Below are 27,071 nucleotides of genomic sequence, written 5' to 3'. Positions count from 1 at the left end.
CCAACGATGCTAATGTGAATAATAGTCCCGGTTATCAGGAAGTGGTAGTCGGCAAAACTTTAAAATAGAGATTGAATGAAGCTGAGATCTTGCATAGGTAAGCTAACAAATCTGATCGCAAAAAAATCTTCCAATCTAGGAAATTCCCAAAAGGATTATTGATCTCTGAATTAATTCCTACTGTTCAGGAGCAATTCATTCAGGAATCCTGGAGGTATTTTTTCGGAATTTTCAGAGTTCTGAAGGAATTCCTTTGAAGGGATTCTTTCCGGAATTCAGAACGGATTCCTTCTGGAATTTTGAAAGGGATTTCCCGGAAATTCTGGAGGGATTCCACTAGGAAATCTAGAGTATTTTTGAGTCGGAGGGATTCTTTCTAAAGTGTTCAAGGGATTCCTTCGGATATTCTGGAGGCATAACTAAAAGATATTTTAGTTACTAGATAAAGATTGTCGCTACTGTTCCCTTTGTTCTGCTGTCCGAAACATGTGTGGTACATACCTGTCAAATCGTATGGATTTTCCTTCATTGACATTTAGCTCCCCTATCCTCGCCAGCAAAAGATGTTCCGGACAGCGACGACAGCGACAATCTTTATCTAGTAACTAAAATATCTTTTGCATAACTACACTTGGAAATAAAATAAATCCGCGAAAGGTTAAAATCAAATCTTTCTAGTCATTTTTGAATTTTATGCTTCACTTAGTATAAAAAGTATACTAGCCATCTTTACAAATAATACTAACCCGAAACAATGCGGAATTATTGTTGATTTGTATTCTATCTTCTGTGAGACCATATTTTTTTCCATTTACTTGCTAAGCTACCGCATTGCCCTAAATTTTTGTCGTGTATGTCGATTCCACTTAAGCACTTCTGGAGATTGAACCACCGGAGGAGCACTTGACGGAAACCAACAACAACAGCAAGAAAAGCAAAGAGGCTCGAAAGTATATCTTCAACTGTCGATATCGGACAGCAGGTGAACGAATCAACCGATATCGAAGGTGGTTAGTTGCTGGCGGAAAAGACTGACCGACGAGAGTTTATCGATCTGCTGAAGCGATTGTTAACGATCGACCAGGAACGGAACCTTCCTTTCAAGACGTTGGCTCATCTGGTGGACTATTCCTACTACAACAACGATTCACATGTAAGTACATACTCAACAAAAACAACAAAGTCCTTTTAATCCTTGCATACAATCCCTAAATTATATTGTATGTCCAAATTACTATCAACCTTCATATTTTAATCATAGTTTCTGTTAATTGTTTCTTCTCTAGAAAACCTGAATAGTTATAATTTAAGCGTTCAACCAACGACGGCCACTTTGGTGACAAATTTTGTTCCAAACGCCACCGAGAACACGACCATCACGTTCAACATCCAGGTTCAACGAATCGTACTGGACATATATCATATACGACAACCATCTGTACCAGATCCATCGGGGTCGAAATGTTCAACATCCAGTGCCCAGCGAAGCACTTCGCTGTCGATGCAGCTGCCACTGTAGGTTCCACCGTAGCAGTATGTTAATGTTTCTGTCCTTGTGTCCATGGTCAAACCGTTTTCGAGCTAGCGGATGTTGTTGATCAATGCAGTTCAACTAAATGTTGCCTGACCGCAAAGTGGTCGCCATATGGCAATTGTCCCATCGTAGTCAAACCGGACTGCTCTCGCTGATAGTCGGCTCGGCGCCTTTTCTCAATGTGTACGAAATTTATCTGAAGCCGCAACTCAACGTTCAGACGCTTCATCCCGAGCCGAAGAAGGAATAGTACCGCTTATCATTTGGTGTGAGTATTGCCAACCGCATCTGATCCTCGGTTAATTATTGTGATATAACAATTGATGATCGTGATCTGTTTGATCGTAATAATGATATTCACTACATGTTTCTTATTTCAGCGTCTCTCGCCACGACAATAAGGAGAATAATCAACTATAATTGGTGAAGCGCGTCAATGAGAACACCCCTCCCCACCAGCAACGATATAACACCAATCGGAATAACCACATGTGCTAGCAGTACCATGATGCTGAAGGATCATCCTCGTCGTCATTCTATCACGACAGCAGCAGCAATAGCAATTAGCTGCAAATACCATAGCAACAGATTCCGCCACAGCAGCACCACCGCCACTCATCTTCATCGTCATCATCGCAGCAGCAGCTGGCACAGTCGCATTTGAAACATATCAGCAGCCGTGGTAGTGGAAATCACAACCATCATCACTACCAGCAGATCGATTCCGGATCGATGGGTGGTGGCAGAGGAAGCGGCTTGAGCGGATTGAACACTACAAATTCACAATTCGTATTCGTCGTACGGGGGCAATGTCAGTAATAGCCGAGGTAATAGCAGCATGATGATGAACAGTGACAGCATAGCGATCACAATCGCGGCGGCGGCAGCGAAAGTCACATACCTACACCTGCTATCATAGCAAACACGATACCATCTTGGATAGTGATGACGAGACTATGGAAGTTAAACATTCCACAAGCAGTTTCAAATGGCAGCAGCACCAATCTACCACCATCACCACATGCGAGGCACCCATCGGCAAGTATCAGTTCCTCATCCACCAACCAGTGTTGTGGAAATATGGGCACTTCGACAGCATGAGTTACCATTAAATACAGCGATGGGAATGATCGGCGTAATACTCCCAAACATAAAAGAGTAAGTTTGATATTTGACCCTTGAGTTTAATTTAGTTGTAATCAATGTCTTATTTTCATTCTAATTGCAGCCATAAAATACGATCACCACGTTGGTCAGTAACAGAAGAAGTGTTTGCTTGCGATGCGAATGTCTCATGTCATCGTCCATGAACCAGTTGCACGTGCCGAAGCAGGAACCTATCGAATTCGTTACGATTCGTACGAGTATCCCCAGGAAGACAAACGTTCGTCGTGTGCTCCACCGGGTTCTTCGTTGCACTACTGGCTTCTTAGACACCAGAGCGTCAGCAGCATTGGTCACGGGAATCGTTCGCCTATATGCCATCGTCAACGTCCCATGTTCCAGTTCAACGAGTTACTTACAACTAAACCTAGACTAGGCTGGAAGTAGCAGTATGTGCAGCGGAGAAGGAAACAGCAGTCAGTCGGGATCCGAGGGGGCAGCGCAAGGGCACAGCAGTGGCGTCCACTTTGACAACATGTGAGTAACACATTAGAGTAAGTTTTACATTTAACTCTAACGTTTGTATTCAATGTTTTATTTTTATTTTTATTGTAGCCATAAAATACGAGCACCACGCTAGTCCGTCACAGTAGAAGCATTTGCTTGCGATGGCCCATCGTTCATGAATGAGTTGCACTTGCCGAAACAGGAACCTATCAAATTCGTTGGGTACGAGTGTCCCCAGGTGGATAAATGTTCGTAGTAAACTTTCGCCAGCTCCTTCGCATTCCGAGATAAATCTTCCAAGTCACACATCTTCAGTGATGGCCTCTAACTCTGCGTCTTAGGCTCGAACGTCTAATTAAAAATTTTCGTGTCGAATAAATTCTCCTGCTGATAACGAGTAACCTCGAGCAGTAACGCAGATTTGTTGGCTTTATAATTACCGTGTCAGGGCCCTTGATAGCCTCATCCCGCTGCTCCTGGAAGTTCTTCAGTGAGCTTTGCGAAATTAACCATGAGTTGGCGAACCATATGAGCGGGTTTTTCGAGTGCTACGCTATTTGTTGTAAATTTTCCAAGGAGACACTAGACGGGAGCTCATATCGAGGTTCATGCCTGGTTGCGGTCGAAAACGTCTGCAAAAGAAAGAATACGGGTTAAAATCCCACCAAAATAATTCGAAGGATTCAGTTATTCCGGAAATCTCTTTAGGAACTCTTTCGTGGATTGCTCTGAAAATTCCTTCATGAATTCCTCTGAAAATTACCCTGGGAATATCTGTAGCTTTTAACTTTTATAGGGCTCGGCAAATGTTGGGTAAAGCGTATCATTGGTGCTTCGCGTACCTGAAGGAATAAAATAGACTCCACTTCGCGATCCTTCCTCTTACAAAGCAGCTCCTATCCCTACCTCCTCGTGACGCTGGTCGGGATACGAGGAACCTTAGAAAAGATCGGGTAAACTACCCCGGGGGGAACTATGCACAATGGTCCCAGAGTCGAATCTAGCAAGACAAAAATGTTTGCGCCAAAACTATTAGTTTTAGATATATAGTGTCTTTGGGAAAAAAAAATCATATTTTTTGACGATTTTTTTCCATGTAGTGAAATTAGGGTGGTACCTATATTTCAGAAGTTCATAATATCAACTTTTTAATTTTTCGGTAAAGACTTGTGCAATGTTCCACAAAGTTGTAGAGCAATTAATTTTGAGCAACTTTGCCGAAGAAACCATTTTTCTATCACTTATGGTTCACAAGTTATGAGCTTTTTCAATAAATACGTTAGGGCGATCCCTAAAAATCGGTATTCTTCACATAACTTTTCATACATTCATTTCTCGCATAAACTTTGTTCCGAGCACTTTCAGGACTTTTGAAGACGCACATTTTTGTTAAAGTACCATGGATCTATCTCTTATAACAAAAAAGTTATTCGAGTTTTTGTATGAAAAACATGTTTTTTTCATATGCGTATATTTCAAAATGGAGCAAACCGATTTTCAATCTATTGGTTCTATTCGAAAGCTCGCACTTTTCTGCGTTTATGGTGGAAAAACTGAGAGAGCGTTTTTTGTTTAAAGCGTTTTATTTCATTTTGAAAAAAAAAAATGTTTTTATCGAAAAACGGCTATAACTTGATAAATAGGTCCATGGGTCTTCAACAAAAAGATGTGCCTTTAGAAGTTCTAAATGTGGTCCATACAAATTAGCCCTCAAAAATCAATACATAAAAATATATTTAAAAAAACGGCTTTCTTAAGGAAATAAACGTTGGATCGGTCGAAGTCGGCTGGTCGACAGAGCGTATGATTTGTTTTCTACGTTATTGTGCCTTGCAACAAAATTACAACTTTCGTGATAATTTTCCAAAGCTCTCATAGATGTGAAAAATTTCTCCGCAGTACAAATAGCACGTGCTATCCAAGCATTGCTATTAAAGCATCCTAGCACTACGTGGCGGCCAAATTTTAAAAATTATCGAAGTATTTTTTTTAACTGGAGGTATGTTTTTCTTAGGCGAGTATCTGGCGCGTATTTCCGTTGCAACCAATATATGGTTCTAGTTTTCTTAAACTTATGGAAGAATGCAGTATTTTTATAATAATTGTTATAGCAGATTTTATATTCTTTCTGAATACTAAGTTCGTTAATATTTTTCTCACTTTATTTAAAAATATCTGATGAGCAATAAATCACGCATTTTTAAATCCATTATTGTGTTAATCATTATTGTTTCGATTTGGTTTGGATTTGGTTTCATGTGTTAATATTCATGTGTTTTTATAAAACTACGATTTAGAAGACCAAAAAAGTTGCCCCCCCCCCCTTCTCGAAATCCTGGCTACGCCCATGCTTGTCAGTTAAAGGAGTTCCTGAACAGTACCACCAAAAGCTGGACGAGCGGATAGGAGATGACACCGGATCTGGCAACGTCAAAAATATTGTGGGAAAATATCCGCGAAGCTGTGACTCAACAACGTAGGAACTGCACAGCGACGCCAATGAAATGGTTGTTTTGATGAGGAGTGCCAGCGAGTGACGGACGAGAAAAATGTTGCTCAAATGCTAGTGCCTCGTACCCGTTCCAATAGAGAGCGGTACAGCGTAGCAAGGGCAGAAGAGAAACGAATACACCGCAGAAAAAAGACAACACGAAGAGAGTGTGATAGCTGAAGCGTAGGAGAACATGGATAGAAATGATATGTGGAGGTTTTACGCAACTGTCAATGGCGCGCGGCATAAGAATGCGCCAGTGACCCCCATGTGCAATAACCGAGAGGGGAATTTGCTGACAGACAAGACTATGGTAGCAGTCAGGTGGAAGGATCACTTCAAAGATTTGTTGAACGGTGAAAATGAAGGTGTATTAGGAAGCAGAATGGACATAGTCGGCGACGATCAAGCTGTGGAAGCACCAACGCTGGACGAGGTAAAGAAGGCTCTAAACGAGCTGAAAAACAGTAAAACGATATCCTGGTCGAGCTTCTCAAACACGGAAGTGAGCAGCTGCATCAATCAATCCACCACATTATCCAGAAAATATGGGAGGATGAAGAACTGCCTGCTGGCTGGTCAGATGGGCTCATATGCCCAATCTATAAGAAAAGGCACAGACTAGAGTGTGCCAATTACATAGGGATCACTCTTCTGAACTCGGCGTACAAAATTCTGTCGCGTACCTGTCGCAGGGCCGCTGTCGCACGGTCGTATATGCTCCGGGATTTGCGGACGGCATCGACCTCATTGGAATCGATCGCAGAGCAGTAGTGGGAACTGAAGAGAGAGACGGCGAGGATAGGCTTAGCCATTAACTATACCAAAACAAAGGACATCGAGGCAGGTAGAGTTAGAGGAAAACCTAGTGGTGTTGGTGCTGAGGTAGTGCTTGATGGGGATGTATTTGAAGTTGTTGAAGAATTTATTTACCTTGAAACGCTTGTGACATGTGACAATGACGTTTCCTGTGAAGTGAAAAGACGTATTGCTGCTGCGAATAAATCAGCTTAGGTACCGCAACATGCACACGGAAACGAAATTTGCTCTATACAAAACTCTAATTCTACTAGTTACCCTGTATGGACATGAAGCATAAACGTTAAAAGCGGCGGACCGGAGAGCTTTTGGGGTTTTTGAGCTAAAAGTGCTGCGTACAATACTCTGAGGAAAATTAGAAAATGGTATGTGGCGCAGACTTATGAATCATGAGCTGTATCAAGTATACAAAGAAAAAAATATTGTAATCGTATAAAATACGACAGACTCCAGTGGGCTGGTCACTTAGTGTGAATGTCGGAAAAAATAATAGCAAAAACAATATTCAACAGAGAACCAGATAGAAGCCGGCGACTTCGTGGAAGGCCACGAACACCCTGGCTGCACGCGGTGGAATCGGACCTGGCGACCCTAAACGTTCGGGAAAACTGGAGGAACATCACCAAAAACTAACGATTATGGAGCTCTACAATATGCCAGGCATAGGTATATCGACGCTGTAGCCACCAGGTATCCAGGTAGGTTAACTTTCTTCGTGAACTATACTGGGAATTCTTCTAGAAATTGCTATGGGATTTTCTCTTAAATATAAAATTCCGGTAGAAATTCCCGTAGGAATTTGCGGAGGATTTTCGGGCGTTTTCCGGGATAAAGAAATTCTTCGAGAAGAAGTTCCAGGAGAAATTCCAGTAGGAATTCGCAGATGACTTCCCATAGGAATACCTGGAGGGATTTTCAGATGAATTCTCGGATGGATTTCCAGAGAAATTATCGGAGGGATTCTCAGAGGGATTTCGTTAAAATTACCGGAGGCCATTTGTGAGAAACCATGATGAAAGAGCTGTTGCATGTCACGTTTTGGCGTAAAAAGGGAAATGTCCCCAACGGCAGGTTCCCCCTCTGTGATTTTCTGGAGATGACCAATCAGGTCAATTTGTCCTCTGCAGTCACTTCAAAAGATCATTTGTGAGAAACCATGATGAAAGAGCGGTCGCATGACATGTTTTGGTATAAAAGTTATGTTCTGGAAATGGACAATGAGGTCGATTGTCTCTCACAAACTCATCAAAAGATCATTTGCAAGAAACCATGAAGAAACCAAGAGCTATTGCATGACACGTGTGGGTATGAAAAAATGAAATGTCCCTTTCTACAGGTTCCACATGGGCACTTCGTGGTGTTGTGGAGACGACCAATGAGGTCAATTGTCTTTTACAGACTCATTAGATCATTTGTGAGAAAACATGAAGAGCTTTCGCATAACACGTTTTAGTCTAAAAAGGAAAGTGTCTCCTCCAACAGGTTCCACGTCACTTCGTGATGTTCCGTGGCCAATGAATTCTTTTGCACTTTACAGGCTTATCAAATTATGTTTTGTGAAAAATTCAGAAGGTAGCGCCGTCGCATGACGTATTTTGGAATAGATACTAAAATGCGCTTTCCTATAATATACTGCTTTCTCGGGTCATCATATAGACGCTCACAACCACGTCAAAAATTATTCTCCACAAAATGTAATAGTATAAAATTCGGAAGACATTTTTGATAATCCGAATAAAAAAGACTCACCCTTGTCCTGCAGAGCCACCGTTCCGAGTTCTGAAACGCTGCGCTTGGTCTTCAAACTTCTACATGATGGATTCGTTTCTGTGATGGTCCCTCCAGAGAGCTTTCCAACAATGGTAACAATTCTGCTATCCGATCCTTCCGAGCGGAAAATGCACACTGAGGTATCTCCAAGTTCATTTACGAACACATTGTCGCAATAGCTCTTCGGAACTTGTTGGAGTCAAACAGGGTAGTATAGTTCCATTAACGGCCTTGTTCAATCGACGTAATCTTGGAATTCAAACGCATCGCCATCACCGCCATCATATTTGTTCATGTAATGCAGAGCCATGTCGCTGAACTTTCCTCCGGCAACGATGACCTTAGTCCCGGTATCAGCAATAGCCTTAATTTGCGATTCCAATAGATTTTCCTCTCCCTAGCTGAAGTTCTTTAACTCATCAGCACTCTTGATCAGAACAGTTCCATTGGTTTCCGTCTTAATAATATCCACCGGACAGGATAACATAGGGATTTTAGCATTCTTGGCCGAAGTGATCTCGCTTTCCAGGAACCGCTTGAACACCATTTCATGAACCACCTCGGACGTATGCAACCCACTTCCCAAAATCTTGCACACTCTAATGTTTTCCACATTGAAGGAGGGCTTTTCCGGCAGAATCGAAGCACATGCCTTTGTTATCAATTCTCAAATGAAGTCCTCGTTACCCAACTGTTTGGACATAATCGAAACCTTCCATACTACCTTGACCTGTTCCTGATTTTGATAATCCTTTACTTCGTGGCAAACCAGGCTTCGCAGAGGTTGCAAAGCCAGATCCAGGGCTTTTTCATACCCTTCAGCAATATCGTTTGTTGTCACTCCCAATCGAAGCAGCTCTTAAGCGACCTCCAGCAACGCCCCGCAAAACACCTCCACGAAGATGGAACACATCTCCCATTTCGGCATCCTGCATCTGGCTGACCTGGATCATCAGTTTGGCCGCCGGATGTTCGACATCTGTCTCATGATGGTGCCCGCATCGGAAGTGTCAAACTGATTCTCGATGTGATTGATCATTATTTTTTTTTGTTTATTCCGGGCGCACCGACCCGGCAAACTCCTTACAGACGTTGATGTTTCGGTGTACTGCTCCTCCTGGCCGGAATAAGCCTACGAGAAAAAAAAAACTCACGAGAGTCATCGCCATCCGTCCGGAAATAAACAATTTTGACTGGAATCCTCCTTCGGACCCAGCAATTTATACTTACATGAGCATCTCCTTTAACATGGAAGCAAATTCAAGTGCTTTCGGGACGTGAAGGACCATTTTGTGCACAGATTTTCTTACACCGCAAGCTCAAACTCGTTATTTATATGGATGAGAGACGAACCGACGTAAATATTTACTAATTTTCTCGTGTGAGGCGAGCGCCAAAAACTCACAGCAAAAAAGTCTACACTTGACATAACACTTTCAAATAAATTTACCCTAAATGTGAGTAAACTACACTAGCGCCTCTGGCGGTGCTGGTCTCGTCAGCTCTTTTGAGGTTGCATGATTTTTTAATCGGTTCTTCGGGAGATCGACGTCCCGGTTATTAGTTCCTGGCGTAATGCCTCATATTTTCTATCGCATCATCAACAACAAAACCAATGAGCCTTGGTGGAAAATGGATTAACGGACGCATGATAACATCTGCCGCCTTATTTGCTATTGCATGTAAATGATGCAACAAAATCAAAGTATAGTAAGTAAGCTTATCTAATCCGTATGCTCCAGAGCTGGAAAAAAATCTTGCTGGGCTGGCCAATTCACGGCAGCGATATCTTTGGCCGGAATTGACGAGGCGTGCTCAAGCAAAGTTCGGATACATAACTTCCCAGTTCTGCATATAAGTTCTTGGTATTATTTTCCACCACCACCACCACCAAGTCCACCATTTTTGCAGCGCAGCTAGCATTTTGCTAATCAGGATTTTTCAAAGGTTAATTTGTAATAAAATATGTGTTTCTGTTTTCTGAAGTATTGTTTATTATGATTTCATTACAGATTCATTTGAAACAGGCGTCGGTAAACCGGAATCACCGACTTAAAAGGAGTTCTTTGTGCCGTCATGATCCAATGGAAGAAGCGACAATCTGATGCAATCATCCAGACCGTTCTGTACCGAACAGGTCCCCAGCCGTGCAACGACGGTTTATGCCGGTTGCAAAAAGTCAAGATTCTCCAGGATGCGAAAAAAAAGTGGTATTCTACTGATTGTGTCAAGCTGCATCCACCGGTGGCTTGCTCCTCTGACTGCTACAAGGACCCATTCGCATCCCCTTGACTTGACAATCAACTTATAAGGTAATAATTGATATTCTTTGCTTTTTGTTATTTATACTTCTACTCAACTACATTTTTCAGATGTTGAAAACATTACACTCTCGGAGAAACGTAGCACAAAATTCTCATCCGCAACTATACCCCAGAATTTGATCAACCACGTAAGCGTACTACTCACCTCTACATCTGCGGGTCGACGGCTCCTAAAATCGGTTAGACATTATTTTTTAAAGCTAGTCCGGAATTTGTGCGTTCACAGATCGGAAGAATTGTAACACATTTGGGTGGAGGACATTGTATAGCAAATTGACCGATCTGTAGATGAACGTAACCAAAAAACTCTTGCAAAACCAGAGCAAATGCTGAACTCCCATCTGAAGAATGTCGATATGTAAGCTTGTACAGCCAAAAAATACAGACCAAGTGTTATACGGTAGAAAGTTTTGGACGAAGCCGATATGCTTCTGAATGTTAACTTCCAGCACTTCTGCATTTGATGAAACGCTTCCCATTTCACGGGAATAAATTATATGCAAAACAATATTTAAGAACCCACGGAACCCATCTCATCGAGGTTGCTAGTCTCGTTGCTGATTGTGGTCGGTAGGGCGTGTCGAAAGCCGATTATATGATTTCGAGCGAAGCGGAAAATGAAGCCATTCGGCGAACTTTGGATGAAAATTCTTGACGTAGTGCAGCAGAATCGACAATTTGACGCCACAATACACGGTTCGAGGCCGCATCTCTCCATCCTCGAATGCGCCCCAAGCTCGCCAAGTCGCTTTGCATCTGGTCTGCCCACCTCGTTCGCTATGTCAAGGCACGCCGTCTCGTACCTGCCGGATCCGAAGCGAACACCATCTTTGCCGGGTTGCTGGTCGGCATTCTTTCAACATGCCCTGCCCATCGTACCCTCCCGGCTTTAGCTACCTTCTGGATACCGTAGAGCTGGGTGAGCTCGTTATTCATGGTGAGTAAAGTAAATTCAAGTGATAATAGTTTATCATTTTTATCACAATCAAATCGAAGAATAATTCTACGAGAAACCGATGTTTAAACTATGTATACCATTGGTGAGCACAACTGTTGTGTATGACTACCGTAGAGTACGTTTTTCGCTTAATCGGATTCACTGAGCTGCTTAAGCTAAAAACGTACTACTGGTACCTACTGATGATTCTGGGAACCTCGTGAGGACCATTTGACAGACATAAATGGGCATGTGCGATTGATGAATTCGAGATGCAAAAAGAAAATGACATGCGATGGTAAGAAACAACAAAATCGTTCATGGTAAAGTGTACGGCGGTGATTTCGAAATGCCCGTATTAAATTTTAAACGAATTCTATAATTAAAAACTAATCAATGGATAGCACTTTCGTTTTGGAAGAATGTGTTCTAAATGTACCTTTCCATTTTTCTCGCACTTTACATTTATTAGTTTTTAATTAGAATTCGTTTTGAATTTTGTACAGGCATTTTAAAATCACTGCCGTATACTTTGTCATGAACGGTTTTGTTGTTTCTCACAGTTTCTCACCATCGTCATTTTCTTTTTGCCTCTCAAATTCGTCAATTCATTCAAATCCTTTTCGATTTTAAATTTTTTTATGGAACTTTATAGGAAACCTCCGAAAGGAATCAATTTGGGATTCCTCAGGAAGTCATTTTGGGATTCCGAAGGGAATCCTTTATGTCTGCCAAATGGTCCTCACGAGGTTCCCAGAATCATCAGTAGGTACCCAAGTAATCAAAAATTCCTTTAAGAGTACGTTTTTAGCTTAAGCAGCTCAGTGAATCCGATTAAGCGAAAAACGTACTCTTAAAGGAACTTTTGGTAGTCATACACAACAGTTGTGCTCACCAAATTATTCTTCGATTTGATTCCGAAGGGAATCCTTCTGGGATTCCGAAGGGAATTCTTCTGGGACCCCGAAGGGAATCCTCCTGGGACTCCGAAGAAAATCCTTCTGGGATTCCGCAGGAAATCCTTCTGGTATTCCGAAGGGAATCCTTCTGGGTTTCCAAAGGGATGTGTTTGGCGTTCCAACGAGAAAGAAATCTATTTGGAATTCCGAAAGGAATCTATTCTGAAGCTGAGTTTCGGGAGAGAATCCTTTTGGGATTCCAAGGGCAATCGTGATTCCGAAGTGAATTCTTTTGTTATTCTGAAGGAAATCCTTTTGGGATACTGAATGGAATCCTTTTAGAATTCCGTCGGAACCCTTTTGGGGTTAAGACAGGATTCATTTTGAGATTTTGACGGGAATCCTTTTGCGATTCCGAAGGAAATCCTTTTGGGATTTCGAAGGAAAGCCTTTTGGGATTCAATAAATAAAAATTAATAAATAAACCGAAAATTCCCCCTTTTGAAAATTAATATTTTTGACAATTTTACATCACATTCAATTACATCGTTTCGATTACATCGTCTTATTTAGTACATCGAAAGAAATTACATCGCTCTTGTTTATTACACAGCAAGGCTTCGAGTACGTCGTGCAGTGTAATATTCAACAAGCGATGGATTGAACTGGTTGCAGCGATTTCGATGTAATATTCAACAACTTTTTTGCTACTATATCATACTTTTTAATATTGCATTGTGAGTATGAACTAACTGATTTTTTTTATATGCTTGACCAGGCAGGATTCGCATGACCATCAACGAATAATCCCTTAGCCACCATCAGCTAAACGGATTCCGCATCTACGAACCTACGAGTCAGAAAATGGACCCTTGGCTAAACGAAGAGTATCAGCCCTGTAGAACTGCGGTAGACATGGTCGCTCCATTTGTAAAGATTGTCAAAAGATGTAACGGAAACCTCATTAAACCAACCATCATACGGCTCGGAGGAATCGATTTGTGCTTAGTAGAGCATCGATAGGAGCAACATAGAACATACAGTTCAAAAAAGGATTTCATGGTACTTGGATATCGAGGCTCATCCGTCAGCTCGATATGCTAATGAAAACTGGTCTCTGTGGTTGAGATAACGTACGAGTACGTGAAAATATTACAAAGATCGAGGTCCTCTACGATTTTCTGATTTAAAATTGGCCTACAGGAGTAATTCGAATGGGTATAAAGGTGTTACAAGAACCAGGAATAGGCTAAAACAAGAACTCTACTACATATTCCGTGCCTAGTTCTAAAAGCACAAATAGTGATTTATGTGAACACGGCAACACCCATATGCAGAAGTCTAAACGCTGTTGGAAACGAACACTGACATCAAAACCATAAAGAGGGAAGGCGTCACGGATCGTCCTGCAGCCCATCTAGTTCCCTACTATAAATATGTCGTCACTCTGAATTCAATCATATACCAATCAGTCAATCTTTGACTAATCAATCAATCAAACAATCATTAACCAATCAATCAAGCAGAGATCAATTATTCCTTTATAGACAAATCAATCAATCATAGATCAATAAATCAATCAGACAATCATAGATTAATCAACAAAAAAATCATAGACCAATCAATTAACCAAACACAGTTCAATCAACTTATCATCGGTCAATCAACCAATCATCGGCCAATCGATCAATTATAGACCAATAAATATAGATTGATTCAATTTGATCAATCAAAATCAAATTGATCAATCGATCAATAATAGACTGACAAATCAATCAATCATAGATCAATTCTAGACCAACATTTGAAAAGGGCGTAACAACCAAAATTTATTCTTTCTGATTCTTCGTCTACATACACGCCCGTTTCAAATCACTCAGAGACTGAGTGAAATTGTATTGCCGTCTCTTTTTTTCTCACGGAAATCTTACTCAATTTTCGTAAAAAGTGGAACTACTCAAATTTTGAGTAGTTCCACTTTTTATGAAAATTGAGAAACTTTTCCGTGGGAAAAAAAAGAGACGGCAATACAATTTCACTCAGTCTCTGAGTGATTTGAAACGGGTGTGTATAAAGCTATATATGTACACGGAGAACTTTGAAAAAGCTAGTTAGCTTATTGTTTATCCCTTTTGAAGCTTTTTAAAATTTTAATCTTTTTGATGCTTAAAAAATAATCATGATTTTATGCATTGCAATGATTTCTTAAAATTTATTCCTTGTATAGCTTTTTAAGTACTAATTTGAAGTCCTGAAACTTGTCAGAATTATTTTTGCTTCGGATAGCTTGGTCCGCGTTAAATAAGTAAATTTTCCACGGATAGGAAAAGTATGGCCATGGCCAATCAACTTGAAGCGGATAGTATACTCTCCTCAGCTCGCTCTTCAGGTAACGCATCAATTTATTTTGTCGCATAGAGAATTTATCTCATTATTAATATTCATCATAACCTCTAACCCAGGATATAAACTTGAAGTCTGCTTTCCGGTAACCAAACATGGTAAAGCATCATTTCGAGCTGATCGCCAACGGATTGCTACACGGATTTTTGTAGTTCCCGCAAAATTATCGTGCACGGTTCTAAAGAAGTGTATCTACTCCCCAAACACAGTCACATTGCGGATACCAAACTTTTCGCATAGTTGGCTCATGGATTTACTCGCAAAACTCGAAGCAGGAAAAGATTGCGCATGCGGCGGCACAATTGATGCCGAACATACCATTCCACTGCCATAACTCTGTATTAACACTTATTTAATGATTAATGTGAAAAAGTGATATTCGTCTTTGAAAATGTACACGCTTAGTTTGGTTCACCTATTTATGGGTACTTGTTCTACGCACATATGGGTAAATTTCATTTGACCTATTTTATTGGTAAAATTTACCTAGAAAATCAGTAATATTTACTCATATTCTGAACAAACCGACTTTACCCATATTTGAGTAATTTCATTTACCCATATTTGGTTGAAAAAATAAACATAAACAAATCCGGTTTATGGCTGCCGTGTCGCTGTCGAAAAAAGTTTTCACTCTTTCAACGTGATTGCGATTACAAACAAAGATGTAGTTCGTAAACAAAAGGAAAATGAGGTAACTATAATGTTATTAACTGTTTTTATTCGCTAATATTGGGTTTTATCCTTCATGCGTTGAATCTTCTAAACGATAATCCACTTGTTTTCAGTTCTGACAATCGGTAGCAGCAGATTGACCTGCTTGCAAACGGCCTCGTCGATGGGACAGTAGATTGCCTGAACAGGAAACAATTTCCGAATCATCGTTATCGTTCCATCATCGTTAATTCCTGGGAACATCGGATTCAACTATAGTATTGTGTATCCGGAATAAATTTATACCGCTTTTTATACCGAAGTTGGATTTTTCTCCAGATACAAGAAACTTTCCCAACTTCGGAAGTAGTGCGCTGGATTCGCCTAAAGATGCGCTAAACAACGCATCAATTAGTTTGACAAAAAAAACTTCGGAAGAAAGTTCGGTTCGGAAGTCCCGACTTCCGAATTCTAACTTGGTGCTACGCCGACAATACATTGTGCTGTCGTCATTGCACCTGGTTGATATTGATCTGATCCGAAGGTCATCGCATAGCCACAAATAAGACGATCTTTCTACGCCATCGCTCCCCATGATAACCACAAAGGCCATCGTTTTCCGCCTTCATTAGTGGGAGGCATTGAAGCTTTTACCAATATCTTCCGTTGTCCGTGCACAAACGACAGCTACTACTATTCCGGAAATCTTTTATATGAATTGAATCGTGAAATTATCGTAAGTAGTTAAAATTTATTATCCTTTTTATAGTTATTAGAGCTTTCATCTCTTCCATAGTTGGTTGACAAGGTGGTGCAAACATGTGCAGAGCCATGGTTAAAGTGCTCTTCAAAATCTACGAGAGTAGCGGACCAACGGTCCTAGGGGCACGGGCCCATAGAATGCAGAAACTCGCCAAATCAACAGCGATCACTACCGGTAAATATTGTTAAATGAGGCCTCTAGGCACTGTCCGTCTTCTCCCTCGAAACAGTTTTTTTTAATATAAATTCGTGTTTCAACAGGCCGCCCGCTTTACCGTGTTCACCACCATACGAATTATAGAAATCTGTTCTGGTTACATGCTGCAAGCAGGAATCAACACTTCATGATGCCATTAGGATATTTTGATTGCAGAGGAATGGCACTTTCATCGCTTGAACCGGGAATCGACCACATTGGATTGATCAATAAGCATAAATTCAAGTCCCCGGGATAGGGAGACAGCGCTGCGAGACCGTAGATTTTTTTTTGAATAGGCAATGAATTTTCAGATGGTTGATGAATATTCAAATAAATTTGCTATTGTTTTTCTTCAGAAGTTCAATTACTTTATTCATTTATTTTATAAGAATAGCATTTGCAATGTCTCAAACAGAAAGACGAGAAAATCACCCAAATATGGGTAAAATTTACCAATAAATCATCACTTCTTTAACTACCTATATATGGGTAACCTCAAGGGTAACATTGGTTTACTCATATTTAGGTAAAAGTCAATTCACCCAAATCTAGGTATGTGCACTTTTTGGCGATTTTAGGTACTCTTCACCCATATTTGGGTGGACTGAACTAAGCGTGTATGCATTTAATAAAATGATAAAAATGATATTCGAGCTGTATATTTTTTAAAACAATGTTTTCCTCTTGATCATAATAAATAAAAACATGAACGTCATCGGAATAAAATCCATTCCCTGTAATAAACGCAGTTTAATCATCGATACATTATTTGAAAATTATTCATTCCAAGGATTAACTGAAATTTATTTAATAAGAGCTTAATCTCGAAATAATCTTTTCGATGAGTGGATAGACCGAATATGCATTTAGATTTAAATTTAAGCTAACTAACTTATTTATTTTTATCCGTGTAGACAAAGAATCAGATGGAATAAATTTTGGCTGTTACGCCCTTTTCAAATGTTGGTCTAGAATTATTCAATTTTAGACCAATTCATCAATCGGAATCAATTGTAGAGCAATCAATAAATTATATATCAATTAATCAATCATATGGGCAAATCAATCAATCATATATCAACCCGAAAAATGCCCAGGACGAACGAACATGGAGGTTTTTAGAGGTTTTTATTCAGAATTTTCACTAGAATCAAGGGAAATAGTTATACTTTCATGTACATGCAAACCCTCCCCTCCGCACCCTCCCCCTTTTATAATTCTGAAAACTAGGTGGCCCAAAAGTGGAATTTTAGGCAATTATGTATAGAACTGGCCATATTTGACGACTTAATGATTCGTTTATTAGCCCGTATGAACAGGCCTCTTCAATATAATTCGATTGTATGAGATTTGTGCAAATAATGTAACAAGAACTTTCATGAGGCGTCCAATACCTCTGGAAGGTGGTGGTGAAATTGATCTAAATAAATGAAAATTTTGTTTGAACCTGCAGTAATCCAACATATCCAAATAAGTCCGTAGAGCCCTTGCGAATGCTTTACCAGTTAAATAAGTCCAATGCAGATGTTCTAGGGTCTCCAAATTGTACGGGAGCTGAGTTCAATTGATTTACCAGGTCAACTACGCCTGGTATCAAACTGATAGCAACCCAGCGTGTCAGCGTGCAAGGACTTTAGGGATTCGCTGGGTTGCTATAAGTTTGATGCCAGACGTAGTCGAGAAGTAGATCAAATGAATTCAACTCTCGGACAACTGGAATACTCTAGAACAATTGCGTTGGACTAATTTGAATGCATTCACATAAGCTTTGCTATCGGTCGTAGTTGACCTGGTAGATCAATTGAACTCAACTCCAGGACAATTTGGAGACCCTAGAACATCTGCGTTGGACTTATGTGAATTACATTATTTGCACAAATCTCATACAATCGAATTATATTGAAGAGCCCTGTTCATACGGGCTGATAAACGAATCATTAAATCGTCAAATATGACCAGTTCTGTATATAATTGCCTAAAATTGCACTTTTAGGCCACCTAGTTTTCAGAACCATAAAAAGGGGGAGGGTGCGGAGGGGAGGGTTTGCATGTACATGAAAGTATAACTATTTCCCTTAATTCTAGTAAAAATACTGAATTAAAACCTCTAAAAAAAACTCCGCGATACATGGTTTTCTGAGCATTTACGGGTTAATCAAATCATAGACCGAACAATCAATAAATCATAGATCGACCAATCAATCAATCATAGACCGAACAATCAATCATAGAACTATCAATCAATCATTGACAAATCAGAGTTTTTTTTATTATTTTCATTTTAATTATACCATTGTCAGGTGGTTATATTTTGCTATGCGCGTGCTGAGTCTTTTCAACGTTGCAAGCAAAGGTGTAGAATTGCCAATTCTTTTCAGAGGATTACTAGTTAAGATTATAAAATATCTTAAATATGTAAAATCAAAGAGCAGAATTTTAAAGACGGCGTTACTGTCAAGGTGGAAATACGTATCTGTATTTACAATCAAGTGGTGGAATTAAATGGGATAGTACAAACTCGTTTTATGACAAGTATGAAGAAATATTTGTGATATGGAGCGACAAAATTTCTTTTTTTTTCAATAATATACAATGATTTCCAATAATGACAAATAACAGTATGCTCGATTGATTGGTCAATCTATGATTAATTGATTGGTTCATGATCAATTGATTGATTGGTCGGTCTATGATTGAATGGCCTGTGATTGATTTAATGATTCATAATTGATTGATTGGTTGGTCTATGATTGTTATATAATTATGTATATTTAATTATATTTATTTATTATTTAGTTATGGAGCAATCAATCAATCATAGATCAATTAATCGGCCATAGGCAAATCAATCAATCATAGATCAATTAATTAAATCATAGACAGAACAATCAATCAATAATAGATCGACTAATCAATCAATCATAGACCGACCAATCAATCATAGAACTATCAATCAACCATAGATCAATCAATGAATCATAGACAAATCAATTAATCATAGATCAGGAAATCAATTATGGAGCAATCAATCAATCATAGATCAATTCTAGACCAACATTTGAAAAGGGCGTAACAGCCAAAAATTATTCCTTTTGTTTCTTCGTCTACATATATAGCTATATATGTGGGCGAAGAATCAGAAGGAATAAATTTTTGGCTGTTATGCCCTTTTCAAATGTTGATCTAGAATTAATCAGTCATAGACAAAACAATCAATCATAGATCAATTTATCAGTCAGTCATAGACCAATCAAGCAATCATTATAGATTATAGATCAACCAACAAATCATAGACCAAACAATATATCAACCAAAGATCGACCAATAAATCTATCATAGATTAATCAAGCAATCACAAACAAATCAATAAATCAATCATAGACCAATCAATCAATCATTTAGATAGACCATCTTATCAATTAATAGTAGATCAATCAATCAATCATAGAACGACGAATCAATCAATCATAAACCAATATAACAAACATAGACCAACCATTCAATTATGAATCATTAAATCAATCACAGGGCATTCAATCAATCATGGACCGACCTATCATTCAAGCATAGATCAGTCAGCGAATCCTGAACTACTCGAATCGATTTCTCTAAGTAAGTTAACTTAAAATCGTTATTGAAATTTCTTTATTAACAAGAATCAATTATTTTTTTAATACTATTATTTGTCATTATTGGAAATCATTGTATATTATTGAAAAAAGCAATTATGTTACGTGTTTACTCCATATCACAAATATTTCTTTAAACTTGTCATAAAACGTGTTCGTACTATCCCATTTAATTCCACCACTTGATTGTAAATACAGATACGTATTTCCCTTTTGACAGTAAGGCCGTCTTCAAAATTCTGATCTTTGATTTTGCATATCTAAAAGATTTTATAATCTTAACTAAGTGCAACTAATATTTGAAATTCCTAAATGTCATGTCAAACTATCAAAAAATGCACGCCAGAGCTACAGGAGCGTAGGCACTGAAAATACACCGCAGTGTTTTCACTGGAGTGCATTTCCGGGGCGCGTGCTTCTCTGGCGAGCGTTTTTTTAAGTTTGACGTGAATATAGCAAATTCAAATATCTCCCCATTAGTGGTACTTACTTAGTTAAGATTATAAAATCATTTATTTTGAGTAAAATCATAGAGCATATTTTTTTCACAGTGTGTAGGACAACACTCTTGTTAAGGTCGAAATACGTATCTGTATTTAAGTAGTGAATTTAAATGGGATAGTACGGGCTTGCCTTATGACAATTGAAGACATTCCGTAATTGAAGCTCAAAATAATTTCTAATATTTCCTTACAATTAACTACAGTTTTCTTCTATTTTATTTGTAACCATTTTTAATGAATCGTCTGCTTTGAGCGTGCTTACAGCGGCACACTAGGAGTTAACTTTCTGAAATCAGTATGGCGAAGGGCATCTAAGGTTCGATTTCTCAAAATTAAGCACTTTCATCAAAAAAATATTTGGTAGGCATGGTAGCGGACACCTTCCTACATAATCGGTAACAAATAGTTTTTCATGCAAAGTTTCTTATTTTGAGAAAACGCGCGTTAGATATCTTTCGCCATACAAATTTCTGGCGGTTAACTCTTGCTGGCTATTTTGCGCATATACTATACTGCCGTTCTACACATAATTGTCCCATGTACATAGTACAGTGACTATAATAACAGTGTCGTCAAGTGTCAGAATTGGAACAGAATCGTCTGTCAGTTCCATACAAATGCGCGTTCCAAACGAGCAGGAGACCTGTCAAACGTGGCACATGACGTTACTCTTCTTATAGGACTCTAGTACATAGGAAATCCCAGCAAACATGGAACAAATATGCGTATGACGGCAGTATAGCGCCTGGAAGTGACAGCGGCGGGTAGAAAATCAGCCACTGCCAATAATTCATTGGTTTGTTCGTTAGCATGAAGCAAGTTTTATTTTTTCCTAAATTACAATTGGATTGCAATACTAAATCAATAGTTATCTTGCTTGCAACGCTGAAAATACCCAATCAGCACGCGCATAGCAACATCTTTCCATGTGAGTCAGGTGACCTGACCACGGTTTAATGAAAATGAAAATAAAAAAACTTCGGTTCATCCGACCTCAACTCGAGCAGACCAATCCTTGGAACGTTTTGGGTCGAGATACAATAAGAATAATTCGTCATCAAAGCCAGCCAAGTTAAAGAACTCGAGTAGCCCGAGTAACGGAAACAATATGTTTGACACCATGAAAGCCAAAGACCACATGCTAATTCCATTGATCGGAATAAAGTAAATAATTATTCTCTTCAACTTCAATATGCCAATTAGAATGCCTGAATTTATTCATACGTTAGTCTCATACAATTCTCATAAACCTTCCAATAATGTTCATCGTTGAACCATAGGTTGCCTCTTCCTTATCAAATCTGTTCGACAATTTCGGCCAGCATTGATTTAAGCTTGTATTGTAATTATATAGCATTTGGACTCAAGACACTGATTTCCTTCTAGAATTGCTGCTTGCCATGCATTTTTTTCGACTTTTCCGACATCCGATGTTTCAAACTGTCGTCGCCGAAGTATGAACTTTCTTGCTCCGCTTCTGATTATTTCGTTTTTGTGCCTGGAACCCTGTCATACATAGCAAATGTAATTATCGCACTAATGAAAATATATTAAGTGTATCTTACCATTTTAATTTGTTTCGGCATTATTTCAGATAAGGATTTTCATTTCCAACCGTTGTCAAAGACACTGTTGAGTTGTAGGAATTTGTTGTGGCACACATTATGGTCGATTCCGGAGACCTTTATTCTGTCGTACACGTACTCGATTGTCCCGAGATTCCTTTTTCATCTTGTACGGTTCCACTTTTGGAACAGAAAAAATCAGAAACGTAAAACTCTGCTTACCAACATTGGCTAAGATGGAACTGGATTGAAGATTTTTTTATTTTGATTGTCGAAGAAGCACCAAAAGTAAACAAAAATTGATGAATAAGAACTACTGTCAAAACGATGTGACTAAAATTGAGGGGCTTCCCAATGGTCAAGTGACTGTAATAACTGTTAGAAATACTAGAATAAGAGATCGGCGAAGACGCCATCTTGTTTCCAATCGAACCGTCAAAAACGGTTCCAAATCGACTTGTTTACTTTTTGCTTCCATAAGAAGCAAGCAAAAAGTTCAAGTGCTGCCAGTATAATTTAAACGATTTCATGCATTTTCATACGTTGCCATTTCGTCAGTTTTTCACTCCGCCGGTCTCTGGTTATAGGGTTGCTAATAACTGTAATCGGTCACTCCCCAGGGGTACTAAGTGGTGCCCGGAAAAATGGCCACCCCTCCGTCTATGTATTCGTCAATGCTGAAAGCGGCCTTACTGCTGAGGTCTAATTACGGTTTTGTAAAGTTACAATCAAGTGGTGGCATTTATTGGAATAGCACTAACTCATCTTATGACAAGTGAAGACATGCTATAAAAATACTCAAAATAATTTTCTACATAATATTTTCTATATTAATCAATATTCTATTTCTATATCAAAATGTTTTTCACGTATCAATAAAAATGGTAATACATAAAACTGTATTGTATTTCTATTGTAGTATTGGAGCAAAATGTATTTTATATCATATTGTACTTCTACAGTAAAACAATAAAAAAAGTAATAGAAAACATTTAAAACACATTGTTTTCTATTGTTTTGTTCTTCGAAATCGTCTCATTAAAGAACCGTAAAATCAATTGTTTTGCTCTGAATTTTGTATGGACAATTTTCAAATATTTTATTGTAAAGATACATAACAACCCCTATTTTTTATTGTAAAAGTTCCATTTACCATTAATTTTATCGTGGAAAACCATTGTTTCTTATGTGATTTAATTGTCAAAATTCCATTACATTCAATGGTAATTACTATGTTTTGAATGGTGTTGTAACCGTAAAATTCATGGTATTTCAATGATATTTTTTATCCGGGAAGCGATCTTTATACCCTTCTTAGGGTGTAAGAAGGGTAAAAACGATCACGGTAACATTGCTTTTTCATTTCAAGAGGGGAGTGAAAGTTATACCAGTAGAATCCCACCGCCGGAGATACCACCAAGAGCTATTCAAACTCGAATCCATGCGCCAGTGAAATTTGCGCCACCAGGTTCCGGCTGGGCATTGCACAATTGGGAGCATCTGCCAATTTAATTACCCAGTGGTTGACTCAATCCTGTAAACGACGCCACCGACATTTCCGGTGCACAGAGATACGGTTATCTTCCCGAAGACGGTTTTGATCAGCAAGCACCTATTATTATCTACCAGTATATTCCAGCGAAAAGATTATCGTAGCCATTCCTTTAATTAAGTTCCTGCTATCCGGCACCAGCCGGGAGGTTACCCATACATGCTGCTCCGAAAGTGAAATTTGTATATCTACGATGTGTTTAATCAATTAATAAATTTAAAATGAATTTGATCACGTTTTTTTTTGTGAAGTAAACGTCAGTCGATGATTAATGTTTTTGCCCTCTTTATTTGTCGGAAGGACTGATGCGAGGACACCCTAAAAACCAAGAAATATTTAACCTTATTCTATGTTTGTACATGCTATATAAATTGTCTTGTTTGTTCGATTACTTCTAAAAATTGTTTGGTCCGTTAAATGTTCGCCAGAAGCAAGTGAGAGTTGACCTTTTTGTAGGTTCCCTTTTTGTGGTCCCAAGTAACAACGGTAAAATTAGAATTTTATCATAAAGGTACCTTTTACTTTGATTTATTCCAATACTCGAAAAGATGTGACGTTTAGCATTTCATTTTGTTTTCATTGTTTTGTAAGCAACGATGAGCTTATACGCGTTGATATGGAAGCAACGGTGCGCCTCAAAGCGTCGATATGTGTCGATATGAAGGCAACGATGCGTTGCCAAGCGTTGCTGTGATAAAATAGTTCGACCGCCATCCGTTGTAGCGCTTGAGTCGTGTTCGCCTGTTTTTACCAAGAGTGGACTATATTGTTAATATATAATATTTGGTGGTAGGGTGGCTCTCTCAATGGACGATTTTGGATGGCGTCCCTAATAACATTTTGGTTTTATGCTGGTTTTATAACAATATTGAAGCGTAAATTATGGAGCGTGATAAAACTTAAAATGTTATTTGGGTTATGCGATGCTTAGTGAACACCACTCTTACTGCTTGTTCTAACGCTTCCAAGTCAGTCTTGGTCCACTTCACCACCCCGAAACTGTACATGTCAATAAGGGCACGGCAACCGTGTCTATCGCTTTCACCTTGTTGTCGGCCGACAAGAAGCTCTTCAAAATACCGTTGACACGATGCAAGAACTTTTCCTGCAGCTCTTTCTTGCTCATCGTTTGGCGATCTTCCTTCAGTTGCAGGAAACCTAGGAACTTGTACGTTTCGCTTTCAACCATGTTTCGAATATCTTCCTGTTCGTTGACGCGGAAACTGTCGGCATCCACCAGTTGACCCCGGCGTAGATGCATGGATCGACATTTATCGATTCCAAACTCTATCCGCATGTCGTTACTGAATACCATTACAAGAGAAATTGGTGCAGCTTCTCCACAGCTTCCGCAAACAACTTCAAATCGTCCATAAAGAAGGTGTGGGTAATGTTTGAACTCCTTTCCCCACTCTTGAAATGATAGCCATTGTTGTGTTGGTTGAGTGTTCTGCTAAGAGGGTTCATGGCAAGGCAAGGCAAAACCATAGAGGACTAAAGGTATTGCCTTGGAATATGCCCCTCCTGATGCTGAGAGTCCTGGTCAGTAACACCTTTCCTCCATCGGTAATGTGTAGTGATGTGTTCCTTATCTCCAGAGCGTGCTGCATCAGCCAGATGACGTTACCGTCTATCTTCACGGATACAAATTTCATCCATTTGCTTCAAAAATATACTTGTTTATTTCCAAAATGGTAATATGTTTGAATCAAACATATTCATTTTTAAAACCAAATTAAATCCCTGTTTGTTTTATACATACACTAGTGGGCAGCACCTCGCTCGTTCTTGCAAAAGTAAACCAAAACTCGAGTTCGGATCGGATCTAGAGATGTCGTAAAATCCCGATTGATCGATTAATTACTAATCGATTAGTCTTGATTCTTGTCGATTATTGAATCGATTAATCATTGTATAGTAATCTAGTAATCGATTCAAAATTAATCGATTATCACAACGATGAATCGATTAATCGAAATAATCAATTAATTTTCGACATCCTTATGATGTCGTAAAATTCTGATTAATCGATTAGTAACTAATCGATTACTCACGATTCCTCTCGATTATTGAATCGATTAATCGTTGGGTAATAATCGATTCAAAATTAATCGATTATCACAACGACGAATCGATTAATCGAAGTAATCGATTAATTTGCGACATCTCTAATCGGATCCGATCAATACGATCGGAAGTCAGCAGAGGAGCAGGAGCAAGAGTGAAATCATATGTTTTTTTTGCTTCCAAATTGATGATAAGGATGTTTTTCAGGTACAGAAAGGTACACACTTAAAATAAATCGCCGAATTCGGTAAAATTTTACCGAAATCTCAACAGCAGAACTGTTCGGTAAATAATTTAACTGATTTTCGGTGATTTTGACAGTTGAGCAATGGAAAAAATTACAAAAAATCTGTAAAATAGATTACCGAACAGTTCAGCTGTTGAGATTTCGGTAAAATTTACCGAATACGGTGAAATGAGTTAAGTGTGTAAGTACATGAAATATGAACGTTTGGAATTGTGAAATCTGGTAGTCAAATGCTATGAAAATTGGTAGAATTGATAAGAAAGTATTATGAGTGGTCGAACCAAAACAATAATATCCATGTTTGCTTCAAACATTTAGCTGGTTGAAACTATACTTTGAGGTGATTATAGAATGAAGCCCGTGGTGAATTTCAAATTCACCACACGTTTATCTATATAAACTTCAAAAAGCCCAAATCTGGCGAAATAGTTTTCGTAAAGTGCCGAAACTCAAATTATGATTGTTCAGCATAACTAAGCAAACGATCTACCATTATTTCAGCCCCATATGCGTTATTGTTCTTTCATCTCGTGCGCTTGAAAAAAATATTGGAAAAGCACGTGGTTTACAAAATGGCCTATTTCTGGCTTCATTCTATAATCACCTTAAGGTGATTATAGAATGAATCCCGTGGTGAATTTCAAATTCACCACAAGTTTATCTGCATACATTTCCAAAAGCCCAAATCAGGCGTAATAGTTTTCGTACAGTGCCAAAACTCAAATCATGATTGTTCAGCATAACTAAGCAAACGATCTACCATTATTTCAGCCGCATACGCGTTATGGTTCTTTCATCTCGTGCTCTTGAAAAAAATATTGGAAAAGCACGTGGTTTACAAAATAGCCGATTTCTGGCTTCATTCTATAATCACCTTAAACGCACATTTGATTTAATAAAACGTTTTCGTTCGCTTTAAATGCAACAATATGTTTGATGCCAGAACAAACTGAATTTATGTTTGGATTTACCTAGAATATGTTTGTTTTTAACGTAGTTTTTTCTGCGTGTACGCAGAGATATTAGCATTTTACTGGAGTGTTGTAGGGGTGAATTTATTTCTTTTCAAAGGTAAAAGAAACGAAATTTGCTCAAACCCAAACTC

General features: G+C 38.8%; 1 long non-coding RNA gene and 2 pseudogenes across 1 annotated transcript; 2 read left to right on the top strand and 1 right to left on the bottom strand.

The window, feature by feature from the left end:
• The first annotated feature begins 75 nt into the window (after positions 1–75).
• On the top strand, positions 76–14,293 carry LOC134221743 (uncharacterized; annotated as a pseudogene).
• LOC134221742 (T-complex protein 1 subunit theta-like) lies at positions 3,752–11,401 on the bottom strand (annotated as a pseudogene).
• A 932-nt stretch (positions 14,294–15,225) lies between the features above and the next one.
• On the top strand, positions 15,226–16,759 carry LOC134228135 (uncharacterized). Its single transcript, XR_009983845.1, has 4 exons — positions 15,226–15,482; positions 15,577–16,178; positions 16,239–16,379; positions 16,466–16,759. It is a non-coding gene; the product is annotated as an uncharacterized LOC134228135 (long non-coding RNA).
• The last annotated feature ends 10,312 nt before the right edge of the window (positions 16,760–27,071 follow it).

This window comes from Armigeres subalbatus, chromosome 3 (assembly GCF_024139115.2).
Source record: "Armigeres subalbatus isolate Guangzhou_Male chromosome 3, GZ_Asu_2, whole genome shotgun sequence".
NCBI lineage: Eukaryota > Metazoa > Arthropoda > Insecta > Diptera > Culicidae > Armigeres > Armigeres subalbatus.
The sequence above is the reverse complement of the archived record's forward strand: the minus strand, read 5'-3'. Positions and strand labels throughout refer to the sequence as shown.